Below are 14,253 nucleotides of genomic sequence, written 5' to 3' on the forward strand. Positions count from 1 at the left end.
CGTATTCACCGTGACAAACTCTCGAATTTTGTATCAAATTATTAATCGTAGTTCGCGATTCGTGCTTTCATATATATCGAGTACTCGCTCGCATTCCCATAGATCGTATAATTTTACTGACGAGATTATATCGCAATGTCAATGCTTCCAATCGATTTTTATCTATCAAGACGAATTAGGTCGTACGCGTTAAGTCTTTTTACGATCGGAATTTATATTCTTTATTTTCTTCCTTCCAATTTTTCTCATCAAATATTTTTATCGTATTAGGTACATTATTATTTTATATTTCTTCTTTCAATTTAGGATTTGTATTATAAATAAATAGAAAAGAAAAAAAAAGAAAAAAAGAAAACACACACAGAGAGACGTAAAAATACATTTGCATCTTTCTCGATGCAGTTCTGATTTAAATTTACTTCGTCGACATATTTACATAGACGTATACTTAAAATTCTAATGAATTAATGAATATTACGTAGTAATATCTTCTTTATACAATTATCTACAAAGTAGCATATAAGTTTTATCTCAATTGGATGTCTCCTTCATTTTCTTTTTATAATATTTGAACTTGCAATAGTTAGCAACGAATCGTCTCGAATCGTTGATAGATTCCTACCTAAAAAAAAAGCTCAGATGTAGAAGAATTAAGCTGACTCACGTATCTTAATTTATTGTAACAATAATATCGTATTCCTAAACCTGCCAATGATGACTACATTATCGAATATATTCCGACGTATGACGATTTCCGGATGAAGTGGTACATCACCGCAAATCGGTCAAATCCACTAGGGGAAAGTTGGTTCGCGCTACGAAATACCCGAAGCGCGATAAACTGGGTCACAGAGTGGTTTCGTTATTCAGTATCGCGTTCAAATCCTAATCTGGCCGTTGTAAACTAATTTTCTTCTTTTTCCCTTTGCGTCACCAACAAATCCGCACTCTTCTTCTTTCTTACTCCGATACCTCGTTCGTTGCCAATCGTTTTTATCACTTGTTTTCAATTTATTCGACGATCCAACGAATACGAAACGAGTATTTTTCATTGAATTCTTATATTTAATCATTTTTTCACAAATATTAACAAACAAGTCAAATAAATCAATTACGATCATACGATTATTATAGTAAACAATAAATTTTTTTAAGAAAAAACTTTACTCCGATCGTTCGTAAAAAATTTGTGACTCGATTCGATGATTTAACAAAAACTAAAAGCGATGCATATGCATATATTCGAGTGTGTGTGTGCGTGTGTGTGTAGCTTTTTGTTCGATCGACCTAACGAGAGAAAGACAACCTTTTCCTTTCTATTTTGTCCCATCGATAGAAATCCTCTTGTCTCGTTCATTCTATTCCCCGTGTATATAAGCCTATCAAAGAAAACTTTTGCCCTCCGTTACTATTTGCCAACTATCGTCTTTCCTTTCTCTATCTTTCTATTCTGTCACCAGCAAGGAACCAACGAACGAACGAACGAAACAAATTCACTAGTTCGTTCGATTGAATTTAAGTTAGGGGAAGAACTAGTGTCATTTTGCTCTTTTCTTTTCCTACTAGATAAGTATATAAATGTATAAGTACTTATAGAAGAAATAGAAAGAAATATAACTCGAAAAAAGAAAAAAGAAGGAAGGAGACAAACTTTTGAAAAGGACGATGTAAGTGTAATTAAAATTTGTCTCCTTTTTCTCCCCCGTCCCTTTCCGTTAAGATTTTGTCTTTTAATTTGATTTCATAGGCCAATTCGTTGGCCTGGAATCCTATGAAAGGATGTCTTGAAATTTTACCGAGCAGACAAAAGGAAAGAGAAACGACCTATGGCGGTAGCAACTCCCCAAAGAGACCTCGACGCTACCAAGGCAATGATAAATAATGCAGAAGCTTTGCTTCCTCCTCCGGTTATTACACGATCTAACCATGCATCTCGAGTATATAGACGTTACTACCTAACTTTTCCTTAAATGAAAAAAAAATAAGAAAAAAAAGAAAAACCCTTTGATATGTTATCTATAAACGAACGCAAATTGAATTATTTCAAAATATTATTAAATACGTATTACGTGCATGGTCTATGAATATCGTTAATGAATTGCAATATTGTAAATGTTTTATAAATAATTCTAAACTAGAGATCTCACTGTAGGATTATAATGCTCGAATAAACTGAATAGAAGATATACTTATTCAACTCGAAAAGTATTTCCCTGTGTGCGAGTTTATTAATATGAAAATATTAATTAATCAATATTTATTATGTATTAGGTTGATTATAGGTAATGCTTCCCCCCTCGAAATTTTCTATTATTTATATAATTATAATTAAATATATAATAAATATAATATAAAATAAAAAATATAAAAAGAAAATATAAAATAAAAATATAAAAAAAATATAAAATATAGTATATTATATATATATAATTAAATAATTAATTTAGTTAATTAGTTATTATCGTGTCCAGAAAATAAAATTATTAAACTGAGTGTCGTAGGAAAGTTGGACGAGTTAAAAAATCTTTTCGAACGTTGTTTGATTACGTATTCAAACGTAACTGTTTTAGGATAACGAATTGTAAATATTTTAAAAGATTTTTTAACTCGTCCAACTTTCCTATGACATATAGTTTAATAAATTACTAATATTTTTCAATAAATAAATGGTATACAGTGTTGAAAGGATTAATAATCCTGTACAAATGCAATCCTGCATTTCAACTATTAGAAATTGCGCATTAAATGTACAATACGAGTTTATTAACTATTTCAACGGACCTATTTTCCTAACTTATTTTTATATAACAAATAAATAGAAAAATAAAGTGAAAACAGATTGGAGAATTCTCGTTTCTCTCCCATCATCAAATCGAGATAGCATATTGCATTTTATGCGCGTGCACGCTCAAACTGTCGTTGAACGTTTATGTTATCTATCTACGAATATTTCTTTCTCGTGTTCTTTTTTTCTAAAATATATTCGACAATTTGTGAAAGCGAACATTTTAAAAGTCTCATCTCATTTTCGGACGTCGTACGATCTTTCTCTCTCTCTCTCTCTCTTTCTACCATTGTGCTAACATTCAGGTGCACATGTTCAGGTGAATATTGTGGTGCATATGCAGATGAAAATGTAAACTGAAAAAGATACAGAAAAGTTTTTTGAATTGATCGTGTGTTCATCGGAAAATAATAGAAATGAAAATAAAGGAAGAAAACGAACCTATTTTTATTTCCATTCGAATAAAAACATTCGATTACTTTCAAATTTCATTTCGCGAATAATACAAATTGAGAGATCAAATATATTATACTATTAATTTAATATAATATAACAATAAGAATTTGTATTATTTATTAATAAATACTTATTACTTTCTAATTTCTATACACATTGAAATCGATCCATCCGTTTGTTCATTACTTTACTAATATTCCATTAGCATCATTAAGACGCTATGGTTTAATATCTTATTACAGTTTCCTAATTATTATACATAGTCATGAATAAATTTCTCCGTCTATACTAACTCATGACATTGGATAAATGAAAATGTAATATTAAGATAAAGTCTATGTGTTTTCATGTAAACTAAATAAATGGACAGGTATAAATGAAAATCGTTGTAATCGAGATGATGAAATTTCTTGATAATTTTCTTCGAATAAGGGGTATGAATGATCGTATTTGTTTTAATATATGACGTAAACTTTATTCTGGAAATTGTGAATGACGTTATTCTTACTCTTTTGCCAACGCAATTGTCTTTCTTTGGAAAAACATATACATCATAGCAGTTATAACAAAAGAGACAATACTTTATAGTTTGTTAGGTGCCAGGAACCCTTATCTATTTGTATATTTTCTACAATTTCAGTAATATCAAGAAAGAAAGATAAGAGAGGAAAGGGAGAATAATGGTTATATCCTAGTTGACAACTGTGATAAAGAATTGAAGAAAGATGTAAACGTATTAATATTTATCTAGAAGTATAAAACTTTGGTTACTTTCAACTTTGACCTACATATTCATACATATTCCCTCATACAAAATACAAAATTTTCATCCGATCGTGGTGTTTAATTACGACGAAATTTTCGTGACAATGGAACAATGGACCAAACAAATAATTACTAATCGAGTTGATAAACATATCTATTATCTTGAGGAGACGAACTTTGTTGGCTAATATCAATCTATTGGCTATGCAACAGGTAGTTATGAGAATAACCGTTTGATAGAAATTTCATAACATAATGTATATATATATAAATTGGAAACTGGAAATTGTTTAGATAATATCTACTTAATTTTAGGATTATATAATAAGATTGGATAACAATAACGATATTATATATAAGTCAAACAGGTTAGTCTAGCGAAGCAAGAGGAAAAAGCAATAAACAAAAAATACAGGTATGCATACTTATGTACTCACGTAAGAAGTTATACTTCTTTGACGTATACAAGAAAATATAACAAATAATGAAATTTAGAAAATTATAATTATTTATATATATATAGAGACAATATATAATATTTATGTAACATAAAAAATTATAATTATTATAATAAGTATAACTTAAAAAAAAATGAGAAGAAGAAACAATTAATAAACGATATTATATATATTATACATATGTAAGGTCACCTACTTTGAATTTCCATTGGCCAATATTATCAACGAATTATCCAAGGGTTAAATCGTACTTTATTGGTGTAATCGATATCATTACGCTAGGTTTGCATCGCGTGTGAACGACCAGGGACTTGGAAAACAGGTAATAAGGGGTCAAGCACGATACCTAACCCATAGCCTTATCAATAAAAACAAAATTCCGATGGACAACACATCCGAAGGGGCTAATAATACACGCCGATTTTCCGGACCCATGGAAGAGTGGACAGGATCGTCCTGTTTGTGCATATACATATTTATAGCAACATTTGTGTGTCTGTATGTGTTTGTAACGAACATAGAGAAGCTATTGGTCGAACGATATGCGTTCTTAACGATTTATCGAAGCATGCACCGGGACAAACTCGGTTCAGTGATCACTATGGGTAATCAGGTATATCGTTACACGAAGCTTACACAGCCTTTAGAAATCCGATGCGCGTCCGCCATTTTGGGCGACAGGATAGGTGTGAAAATGGCTTTTTACAAAGCATCGAATCCCATGAACCGAGTGAGACATCGCATGGATGAAATGTTCCGTCGACGAGACTCAAAGGACAGTTAACACCCTTGTGCCTTGTTTCTACTCCTAGCCCTTCTAACACCTTCGCAACCACCATCACTACCACCACTACCACTCTCTCTCTTTCTCTGACCTATGTATATCTTCTAGTTTCCACTTAACCAATCCCCTTCTTCTTCCCTCTAACTTTTTTTCAGCCGTTCGTCTTGTTCTTTTTTCCATCAACCTTTCTCCTCTTTCCTCCCATCAGCCACCCTTTCCAATTTCATGTCAGACAAATTTCGAACTTAGGTCACTCACCTACCTACCTACCTACTCACCAAACGTTGCACTTACTTACTTATACACACACCTAAACCTTCGTCACTCTTTGATTACGATCACCGCTAAAAATTGACGGTGGGTTCGTCAATTTAAGATAGATTCGTATCAACGATATTTGACTCAGGTTTTTTTTTCTTTCTTTAACAAGAAAGGAAAAAAAAGTATACGTATTTATGTTCGAGCGTTTTTCGTTTACAACAGGTTCACCGTGTAGCTGTATATTATTATCAGATTGAATTCCAGTGCAGTAGTAGTAGTAGTAGTAGTAGTAATATTGTAGTATTGTAGTAATACGAGTCAAGAACCTCGTTATTTTCCCTACCCTTTTTTTCTCCGCTAGTACTTATCGTTTTCTTCATTTTATTTTGAAACGAAATAGTATTAAAAATATAATATAAAGAAGAGAAAAAATTCGAATAATGATTAATTTAATAATTGTATACAGTTAACAAGATAAAAAGAAAAATTTAAAAGTTTTACTTCGGTCTTGCGTGGGTGGTTTTCTTTTTTCTTCTTCTTCTTTTTTCTCTCTCTTCTTCTTTCTCCAAATCTTCTATCGACCGATCGTCAAACGAGAAAAATATATTTCTACTGCGGGTTGATTAAACTGAGACACGCATTCGGACAGCAGATTTCACGAAGGAAAAAGCATTTTATCAGAGAATGAACTGTTTTTCTTTTTATCTTTATCTCGTATCTCTCTTAAAAGTTATTTCATATTAAGATATTGCAAACGAAATGATTCTTAAAGAATTCTTTTTCGCAAAGTGGAATCATTCCTATTAATTTTTCTTCCTTCTTCTTCTTCTTTTTATTTCTTTTTTTTCGTTTGTTTCTTCCTTACTGTATTTGCACTAACAATAAGAACATGACGTCAAACAAAAAGTTTCAGAAGAATTCAACGATGAAATTTAAAAAAAAGTACGCGCTCGAGTTGGAATATGATTGAAGTTACGTAAAGTAAAACATTACGTTGAGTAGAAATAAATGAAGAAGATTCGTGACCTGAACTGACGATAAGTTTTATGATTTTCAAATTTCAAATCGTCATTACGAAAAAATCTATAACAATTACATAAATCAAATACGTAGAAAAAATAACTTTATCTTATTTTAATAAATGTTCATACTTTCCTTAACGAATAAAATATTAATCTTATGCGCATATTGGGATCATCATAGTTGCAGTTTCAGTTTCAACGAAAAAGTTCAAAGTTCGTCTAACGAAATAGTATAGTATAGTATAGTATAGTATAATATATATATATATACGTAAAAGTTTTCTCGAGATATATCTACATACACATAATATAGATATTTTCTGAAAAGCAAAACATAGGATCTATTAAATTACCCTACGTGTAAGTTACGTTGAATGTGTGTTAATTACGAGGACGACCATATCGAAAGAAAACTTTGAAATTAATAGTGAACTAACTTACGCTTGACGAGTTTCTCTACGAATTTCCCGTAAATATATTTTGCCCTTTTTTCATTATTTATTTTTCTCCTTCGTAATTAATAATTAATATCATGATCTCAAAGTATTTCTAAATTTAACCGATATCTTTAATAAAGCTTCGAAAATCGATCGATGCTTCTTCTACAAAAAGAACCTACGACTATAAAGGAGAAGAAAAGAAACGAAGGAAAAAGGTTTAAGAATCGAAACAAATTCTTCTATGGCAAAAGAAAAGTTATCCCGTCAGTGTATACGATTCCGCCACCACCTGTATGCAGTATCCATGATAATATCCAAGTAGTGCTAAGCTACGTCAATTTTACAACATTTCCATGGGAGGAAAGTTCTTTTCGTGTATATAACGTGAAAGAAAAGAAAAAAAAAAAAAAAGAAAAAACACATAAAAGGCTCAAAGAGGCGTCAAGCTTATACCTATGTAAAATCTCGTTAACTTAAAGAATCGCAAAAAGGAGAAAATAGCGTCTACGTAGAGAGAGAGAAAGAGAGAGGGGGTGGAGAGGGTTGGAGAGGGATGAAAGGGGTGGAAAGGGGGTGGAGAAGGATCGAGAAATAGGGTGTAAAGCTTAGACATCTCAACCGCGAGACCGATGATTACCAAGCGTGGAGAGTGTGGGTTAGGGGAAAAAAGAGAAAGATAAAAAGATAAAGAGAGAAAGAAGAGAGAGAATTTAGATAAGGTCGACTAAGCACTAATCGAACGAGCTCGCAAGTCTCTTTTATCATAAGCGTTAATAATTCGCTTAGTAATTTACTGAACGAAGCGAATAAGAGTCGCGATGAGTTTCACATGAATTAACAAACGGTCCTCGACAAGAATAGAGAGAGAGTGAAGCTAGTTAGAAATAGGCAAGGCAGGCAGGCAGGCAGGCAACTATACCATGGAAGACAGTCAACAGGCAACTAGCAACAAGATAGACAATAGTTTCTATGATAGCAGAGAACAGGTAATATATGTATGGCCAGGTAGTAGACAATCTGATAGACAAAACGCAAACAAACACGTGCTGACTAAAAGCAATTGCTGTTATATATCTTATCCCATTTCCATTGCAATCAAGTACTACCTAGTATTATCCAGCAGCTTGCTAAACACGTAATACCACTATCTCAAACTTTCTACATGTGCGATGTAACTCGTCTATGAAGCAAGAAAGAATTTTAAAAAATGTAGGAAAAAGTTAAGTTAAAGATAAAAAAGAAAAAAAAATAAGAAGAAAAGAAAATTCTTATTCATTCCACTAGAAATAATTAAAACTAATATCCCCGAGAAACTTACGGGACGGTAAGTGGCGCATAAATTATCGTTCGAGCTTTCATAATCTTCTTTGAAAATATCCTTATATATATATATGAATATATATGCATGCAGATATAACATATACGAAGCTATCTATTTTATTTTAACCTTTTCCCTTTTTTATACATATATATACGAGCTTACTTTTAAATAAATTATGAGAAAGCCACTCTCTCTTCCTTCTAGAAACTCGAAATAACACGCTTTACCTCGATGAAATTGATTATTTTATCGATTACGAGAAAAAGATTTAATTACGACGCAGATACTTCTCGATTTACGTGAGTAATAATTAAAATATCAAAATCATTTTCTTTAAAATATGTATCGATTTTAAAAGTGTTCAAACATACTAATCCAATAAGTAGCAGTCATATAACAAATATTCAATTAAAAAATGTACACAGAGTTTTAAAACAAGTAAGCACTATCTCATCTATTTCTTTTTGTTAACAAAAATTTCTATATATAATATTATTTTTATATTAATATTATTTTTATAATTATTATTATTATATATAAATTCTTATCTCATAATATATCTCACCTTTCTAATCGTTGATTTGAAAAAAATTTGTTCCTAAATACATTGATAAAATGATGAAGTAACAACCACGAGTATATGTTTTACTTTATCTTGTAAATCTCTCATTCAACACGTTTTATATTGCAAACGAATACGATTAAAAATAAGAAGAAAATAAAAATGGAAACTTTTATCTAATCAAAGATATACAAATATACGTTCTCTTATCTGTTAGATTGACAATGGATACTTGGGACCGTTTTGACGAGTAGAAATTTAGGAGTAGAATTTGATTTGATAACATAGTAATGCGAGGCTCATAATTAATCGGTCAAAAGGCTATAACGCATGCATTCTCTGTATTAACGAGGGATGGTACATTCATCTCTAGCAACCGAGTGCCCACTTAACCCACATACTTGACAGAATGAATTAATAACAGAATTCTCACGTGTTATCATGTCCTATAACATATCCAATTATTCCTTCGACAATTAAGAATATAATTGTGGTGTTGGGGGAGGAACCCGAAGGATTACAATGACGACGTATAATATATTTCACGTTTATTCTACGAAATATCGTACCTCCCTCTCTCTCTCTCTCTGCATTTATTCTGAAATATTTAATAATATGCATTAAATATCGCATTTACCATGAGGTAGGTGACCTCCCTTTCTATTATGGAACGATATTTTAAAACCAAAGACAATTGAAAAATTGTAGAACTTATGAAAGCTCTTAATTAAATGTTATTTCTGATATAAATTCTCTACAAAATATAAATACTATTCTGTGTGTATATATAAAAAGTATCGAATATTCGTTTAATAAGATGAAATTTGAATCTTTTGTGAGAAGAAAAATTTGAAAATAAAAAAAGTAATGCATAAACATGATAAAAGCTCGGAGTTACGAGAAACAAGATCTGACTTTGTCTACTAAAGGACTTTTATCCAAGTTATAGAGAGAAGTTTTTTCGTTTGATCGTTTTTGAAAGTATGTCAGGGTCGATGAAATCCTTCGGGTTCGACCCAATTGTTCTATTGATTTCACATAGAAATACCCCCATATTCGATTAATCGAAATCCTTTGGGGGTAATTAAGTAGGAAGCAACGGTGCACCCTCGGAAAAGCTAAATTAACTTTTCTCATGGTAAAAATAAAAAAAGAAAACGTTCAAGCTGTGTGTGTATGTGCGTGTGTGTGTGTGGACTGAAAATTCTTTCTCATATTTTGTTTCCTTTTCTTTTTCCTTTTCGTTTCCTTTTTTTTTTTCATCTGACATTCGTTTATTCGTTCGTATGGAAATGTATTTCTCTAGGATATCGTTGAAACGTTTGCATACCTGACTGACCGAGCTACGAGTATAGATGCTGGGCGTGTTCTTCCTATCTTCTGCGCGTGCTCTGAATACGCATCCTGTGATTCCTGACACATTACGAACCACCTTTGCGTTTTAATTTAATATCTTTTGGTTTATATTATTCCTATGCTAACTTATATCCGCAAGATACCCAAGAAAAAACTTTTCTTACTGTCTTTCATTTTTCCTAATATGTTCGATATATTCCTGTATTTACCGTGATCAAATTTCTTGAATAAAATATTACGATTAAGTAGATGATGAATGTCACAACTCATTAATCTCGAGGAGATCGAATCTCTCGATTCTACGAGGTTTCCTCTCAAACGTTATGCCTTAATTGCTTTTACCTTCGTTCCCCAAGTGGGATTTCATTGATTCATGCTGCGTACCGATAAGTGCGCTAAAACGAGAAAAACAGTGCTATTTACTTATCTCATACTGCGTATTAACTCGAATATAAATTGCCATTTTTCTCTAAATAATCAAAAAAAAAAAAATATATATATATATAGAAACATTGTTGCACGTATCGAATGAAGAAAACAGAAACGAATAAAAAAGTCTAACAACGTTGCATTTATTGGATAATAAAAAAAAGGATAAAATTAATTCTTGCGTATGTGCAGAAAAATTCTACGTTAAATAGACCACTTGAACAAGTGTAAAAGTGTAAAAAGAATGTAAATAAACAAAATAATAAAGACATGTAAAAAAAGAAAAAGAAGAAGATTATATGAGCTGTGTAATGTGCAGTTTAGAAACGCAATCGTCCGTACAGATTGATCCAGCAAGTCCACCAATGTGTAATCGTCGTGAAATGCCCTTTCAAAGGGCTTCCCTATAACTACCAGCTTATAGTGGTCTTCCCTTCTTAAATCTTTCGCTACTCGGACTACGTTCTTTTCTTTTCCTCTACTCGTTCAGCTAAACATACAATTTTCACGCCTACGTAATGTTGATTTATCCTATCCAATTATATTTATCAATTAATCTAACAATAATTATTACTTTCGTTCTAGCAATCATTTTTTTATTGTTTTCTATGATAAAATCTTTGATTACTCGATCATAATTTATTGATTTTATCTAATATTTATCTTTAATCACGCGTAAAATCATTCGATCTAACTATTCAATCCTTTTTTATTATTCGTGACACTTTTATTCCTGTAATATTCTTGCGAATATTTATTTGAGAAAGTGATATAACTTGATCATTTTCATACTTCTCGGTACTTCATGTTACACTCACGAAAAAGTGGAAAATAAGTATTTACTTTGGACACCGTAAGTGGTGATAATGGGCTTGAGGTAAAACACATAACGAAATAGAAAGAGAAGAAGACGATTAACGATAGATTTTTCGTTTGAAAATGGGTCAAAACGAAATTCATTTAGAAATGCTTTTATCAACTGTGTACTTATCTATATATATATATATGTATATACAATGCCGTAATGTATGTATGTAATATTTCATTCATTTAAAAGGGGTTACACTACGAGTGTAATTAACGTGAGACCGATAAAGTTATGGTTTATTTCTATAGAACCCTGAGATTTAATAAGATATTCTCTCTTGGTTTATTCTCTTCCTCTTCCATTTTAATGGCAAATTAGTTTGACAAACTTTATTCTTCTCTCTCTCTTTCCCTCTCTCTCTATTTACTCCATCTTTATCTCTTTCTTTTCTGTTTTTAGCTCTGTTCTTTTGATGTACCTCCATCGCCGAAGGATAAATTTCGAGAGAAGAGTTTCCCATTTTCAAATGATAAAACATTTTATAATTATACTTTCTATACACATGCACATCTAACTTACACATCTATAATTTTCTATCTTTTCAATTCCCTTCAAAACTTTGTCTCTAATTTCTCTTGAAAAACCCCTCGAAACAATGTTTATCTTTATTTTCAACATTTATTAATAAATCTTTTTACTTTTCACGATATTCTCGGATTCAATTGTATTTCTTTCTTTTTTCTCTGTGATAATAAAAAAATATCTCTTAACGTTACTTGTAATAATTAACTGTTTAAAAAGTTCAATTAACAAATGACAAAATTCAAATTACAAATTAATGATTAATGTTTACTCGAATTTGAAATAATTATTAACGACTCGAGGATCTTTCATTGAATTGAAATATTACGTAAAACGTTATTCTCGAACAAAGAATTTATTAAATGATAGATATTTATATCAAATAAATAAATTAGTGAAAATTTTCGTACAAAGTATACAAGGTGTCCCCATTTTATTTTTTCCGCGTAACATTACTTCCTTATAAACAAAAAGTAACATTTTGCTTGTAAAAAAAATACGATATAAAAATGGAATGGATTTTATGTTCGATGTATTATAGTTGATACATATTATTATTAATTAGATTTATTTCTAAGAAATATAGAAATGCTGATATAAGTTTTTATCTGAGATATTTTTATTATATAACTTTTTTTAACAAATCATTATTATTTTATCTTACGTTTATATAACATTTTACCTTTTAATTTTACTCGTAGAATACGTTGACGTTGTTATGCAGAAAAAATAAAGGGAGTCATAGTGCATACGATAAAAATAATATTTCAATTCGATTAATTAAATAACGCAAATCAATACCATAATACTCGATGGGTAGAAAAATACTGAAAACATGAGCTCAGAAGTATAAGAACAATATTCATCTTTATTCCCAGAGATGGGATTGAGCATAAAAATTGTACAACTGGATGCGAGGAAAATTATGTTTGAAAAATGATTTTTAGAAAATGTTTATTTTCTTCTGTTATTTCTTGTCAACGCAGAATAATTTGCGCGAGTGATTATGTAATAAGTATTTAGGTATTAATTGGACAAAGATGCGAGACGTGAGACTGTTTCTTGTTAAATGTTACCACAGTCTATTAATCTTTTTTTATTTAATATAACATAAAATAATACCAACCACCGATTTCGCCGATATTATAATACAATTAATATTTAATTGTAATGACATGTAAAGTATGCATATACAAACGTTTCGCTATAATATTCACAGAATATTTTTATACGATTAATTTCTCGTTCACATTTTTCGCTAGTTCGCATCGAGAATATTGTTCTAAACGCGATCTAACAAATTATCTTTTTTTATTATCTTTCATTTTTTTTTTTCTTTCTTTCTTTCTTTTGATTGAAGTGCGTGAACACACAGTCTCTTTTTAATTAAATGAACCGATCGTAATTTTGGATTCATTTAAATTCCTCGTTGGGTAGATCTAACTCGATGTACTTTTACAATTACTAATTTTGCAATAAATATTACAATTTCAATTGGTTAAGGTATACAATACAATAAATCATACAAATTGTATCGATAATATTGGATATTTAAAAACGAGAAAACGACTATCAAAATGAATGTGGAGGGTCACTGTGAAGGGTCTTAAGAAAAAAACGATCGGTTCAATTCATTTGGAAAGCAGCTAAATTTCATACGAATATTATACAAAATGTTTCGAAATTCGATATTACAAATACGTTTCATACGATGAAATACCCGAATTCACGTGACATTAAATTCGTTCAAAAATTCTTTCACGCTGGAAAAAACATTTGATTTTTCTAATTTAAATTCATATCATTCAAGTTTTCTGATCAAGCAAAAGCGAAAGATTTCAATATTTCATTTTTGAAAATAAATCTTAAGAATTTGTAATACGAATTTTAAGAAACATCATGTATATATTAATTTATATTCCAAGATTATCAATAACATTAATTGCTTTTAATTGAAATTGCGAATTAACGTGACTCAATTCGAAGCATCATTTTCTTAACAAGATTGATCGAATAACCAGACTCGAATAATAAAAAGTTCGGCTTCAAAAATCCGAATAAAAAAGTAAATCAAAAATTTGGATATATTTAATAATATTATAATTATTATTACACGAGCACATCGTGCGTTATTTTTCATAGTATGAGAAGAAAAAAAATAAATGTTTATATAAAAAACGTAACGTGCACATATTAATATAAGAAAATCCTAGAAAATCGATGT

The 14,253-nt window shown here is 30.4% G+C and overlaps 1 long non-coding RNA gene across 2 annotated transcripts; it reads left to right on the top strand.

Annotated features, from left to right (window-relative positions):
* The first annotated feature begins 7,501 nt into the window (after positions 1-7,501).
* Positions 7,502-12,154, top strand: LOC122517407. 2 transcript variants are annotated; one of them, XR_006303841.1, is made up of 3 exons: positions 7,502-8,295; positions 8,497-8,591; positions 9,072-9,696. It is a non-coding gene; the product is annotated as an uncharacterized LOC122517407 (long non-coding RNA). The 2 variants fall into 2 exon arrangements; XR_006303840.1 differs by lacking the exon at positions 9,072-9,696 and adding an exon at positions 11,907-12,154 and having other exon boundaries at positions 7,503-8,295.
* Positions 12,155-14,253: the final 2,099 nt, after the last annotated feature.

This window comes from Polistes fuscatus, unplaced genomic scaffold (assembly GCF_010416935.1).
Source record: "Polistes fuscatus isolate 324 unplaced genomic scaffold, CU_Pfus_HIC Scaffold20, whole genome shotgun sequence".
Classification (NCBI taxonomy): domain Eukaryota; kingdom Metazoa; phylum Arthropoda; class Insecta; order Hymenoptera; family Vespidae; genus Polistes; species Polistes fuscatus.